The following is a 3,470-nucleotide window of genomic DNA, read 5'->3' on the forward strand; positions in this document are numbered from 1 at the left end:
GACTTATCCTGCCTGAACCACGCTTCTACAAAATCGACTTCGTCTTTCCATGTTTATTAATTCTTTTCTCTGTAGTGTATACTCCCTGTGTGATCTTACTATAATTGTTCGTGTGTCTTGTTTTCTGAGGTGCGAAGCGGGAAACAACCCAGCTTTTTCACTAAATAAGAGTGGGAAACTGCCTAAAAACCACACACAGACTGACCAGTACGACAGCTACCGCTATTTTAATGCGCTGCGCGAATTCGATCAGCGTATTGCTCACCTGCCTCTCTCGCAACCAAGCGCGTTGCGTGCTACAATACAGGGGCAGTTATTCTTTGAATGCCATAAGAGATGTAGAAATAGAACAGAAGCTGGTAAGTCTCTTGTCGGTTTCTGTCTAGGTTACAGTGCTTAATAATTAGAATAAAGTGCGGTCCACTTAGGTTACTACATTGGGTAATTCTTCTATTAAGTTAAATGAAAACTCTTGAAGTGCAACAAGTGTTCATGCCACTCATAGTTGTCGAAAAATGAAATGTAATCACATGAATCATTCAGAGACGTTAATATACAAGTTCATGGCTTGCCTCTTTTATAACACTAGCCATGAACTTACAGCGTTTTATTGTGGCAACCACAAGGCTATCAACGTCAGTGTGGTATCTGCTCAACACGAGAAGCACAAAAAAGAGAGAAAACGTTGTATCAGGTTTGGACGCTACGAACGGCGTTGTGAAAGATAACAGTGGCGCTGGCGGCGTGATCTACGCTAGGTCAGTCACACCGCCACAGCTGCGGCACCGCACCCGTTTGGCCAGTACTGAACTGTGTACATCCACCTCGTGCTCTGTAGTTCGTCCTACCACCCATAATAAACGATCTGCTGTGGCAGAGCTGGAATGAGATTTCTGTACTACACCGCGCATTTATTAAGGGCGATGCTCTTCTTTTACTCCCACGTATATACGCCGCGAATCAGTGTACAGTGCATGGGAGAGGGCACTACCTGTCACCATTACATACCATTCGTGTACTGAGGGAGAGGAAATGGACTGACCGCATGAATGCCTCTGTATGCGCCCATATATCTTTTCTTACGCTCATGAAGACTAAGCAGAATATGCGGTGCTGTGCGAAACTTACGGACTATAGTAAGTTTCACATGTAGCTCGATGAAAATTGTGCCTTACATAGGAAGAACTGTTACAGTGTACTGCAAAAGGTAACTGAAACAAATACGCAACGAAACGAGCAAAATGGCACGTTTATTCAAAAACAACAATCACACTCAAGTCACCGCTATTCACTACGGTCCCCTGGACATTACAAACGGCAGGACACTCTTCTTAACCCTCCGTTGCTCGCGCGGATGGCACTCATCATCCATGTGACTTTCCCGCTGAATTTTGTCTGACAGGACTGGATTCAGTTCGCGTCATTTTCAGTACCTTTCTGTGAACTCTCCGACTGTTAGCTCCAATCACACTCAAGTCACCGCTATTCACTACGGTCCCCTGGACATTACAAACGGCAGGACACTCTTCTTAACCCTCCGTTGCTCGCGCGGATGGCACTCATCATCCATGTGACTTTCCCGCTGAATTTTGTCTGACAGGACTGGATTCAGTTCGCGTCATTTTCAGTACCTTTCTGTGAACTCTCCGACTGTTAGCTCCAATCACTATTGGCTTCCAGTTACGAAAGATACATTGCTTATGAACCATTATTATAGTCTGGAGGAAACCAGTCATCCGCGCGAGCTCTGCTGCCACAAGCTGAAAAAAAGTAAGTCTGTATTACTTTATTGCTTTCCTAGATTCAATTGATCTTTCATGTGCGTAAATTTTGACGTATTGAAACTGATTGCAGTTACCCGCCAGGGTAGCAGAGATCGCTAACGTGCTGCTTCCTGGACTCGGGTAGGCGCGCCGGCCCCGGATCGAATCCGCCTGGCGGATTAACGACGAGGGCCGGTGTGCCGGCCAGCCTGGATGTGGTTTTTAGGCGGTTTTCCACATCCCGCTAGGTGAATACCGGGCTGGCCCCCACGTTCCGCCTCAGTTCCACCCGTCGCAGACATTTGAAACACATCCGCACTATTTCACGATTAACACTAGACGCAGACAGTTGGGGGGCACTGATACCGTCCTGCGGGGTATGGGCATCTGGCCATCCCTAAAACTAACATTGTCAAATCTGTTGTAACCACGTCGACCCTGCGATCGCTGCGAGACTATGACGTCAGCGAAAGAAAGAAAGGAAACTGATTGCAGTTACCTTCCGTGTTACCTAGTATTCTCTTTATTTTTAAACTGTGGAAGAAATGCCAAAGGCAAAAAACCTCGGACAGAGTTTAGTAGAGATCCTCATGTATGGTTGAAATGGTTCAATGAGCTGAGTGGTGAAGATGCTCACAGTGATAGCGCTGACTCAGAGACTGAGAATTCTGTTCATGAAAGCGGTCAAGATTCAGGAACAGAACAAGAAGTGTCAGAAAATGATGAATATGAATCACAGGAAGAAGTAACTCAAGAGGATGTCTTTATTTAGGGAAAGATGGAATACATAAACAGAGGAAAAATAAATATCCTACCAGTGTTAGAAGCAGATCTCGTAATTTTATTATGCATTTGCCTGGACCAGAAATAGAAATTCTGAATTTGTTCTTGGATGAAAACATAATAAGCATTGAAACTTCCTGGCACATTAAAACTGTGTGCCGGGCCGAGACTCGAACTCGGGACCTTTGCCTTTCGCGGGCAACTGCTCTACCAACTGAGCTACCCAAGCACGACTCTCGACCCGTCCTCACAGCTTTAATTCCGCCAGTACCTCGTCTCCTACCTTCCAAACTTCACAGAAGCTCTTCTGCGAACCTTGCAGAACTAGCACTCCTGGAAGAAAGGACATTGCGGAGACATGGCTTAGCCACAGCCTGGGGGATAGAATGAGATTTTCACTCTGCAGCTGAGTGTGCGCTGATATGAAACTTCCTGGCAGATTAAAACCGTGTCCCGGGCCGAGACTCGAACTCGGGACCTTTGCCTTTCGCGGGCAAGCGCTCCACCAACTGAGCTACCCGCGAAAGGCAAAGGTCCCGAGTTATATCTATGTGGATCTTTGAGATGTTCTAGGAAGGGTATATCGAAATTGTGGGATAACTCAAAGGGAAATGGACTTGAATCATGTTATTTATGCATAAGTGAAAACCGATTCAGGTTTCTGTTGAGATGTGTGACGTTTGATAATATCCGTGATAGAGGTGTTCGCAGAGAGATTGATAAGTTGGCTGCTACCAGAGCTCTCAGAGTGGTACTTGAACTATTCACGAACAATTGCCAAAAATATTTTTCACCCAGTTTAGAGGAATCTGCCCGTTCAGGCAATAAATTCCTAGCAAACCAGCAAAGTATGGGTTAAAAGTGTTTGATTCGTAAAAACAGCTTTGTATTTAGAACCGTACGTCGGTAAGCAACGACAGGGAC

At 45.6% G+C, this 3,470-nt stretch overlaps 1 non-coding gene across 1 annotated transcript; it reads right to left on the bottom strand.

The window, feature by feature from the left end:
- Nucleotides 1–2,701: 2,701 nt before the first annotated feature.
- Trnas-cga lies at nucleotides 2,702–2,776 on the bottom strand. Its single transcript has one exon. It is a non-coding gene; the product is annotated as a tRNA-Ser (tRNA).
- Between the last annotated feature and the right edge of the window lie 694 nt (nucleotides 2,777–3,470).

The sequence above is a fragment of the Schistocerca piceifrons genome, chromosome 6 (assembly GCF_021461385.2).
Source record: "Schistocerca piceifrons isolate TAMUIC-IGC-003096 chromosome 6, iqSchPice1.1, whole genome shotgun sequence".
Lineage (NCBI taxonomy): Eukaryota > Metazoa > Arthropoda > Insecta > Orthoptera > Acrididae > Schistocerca > Schistocerca piceifrons.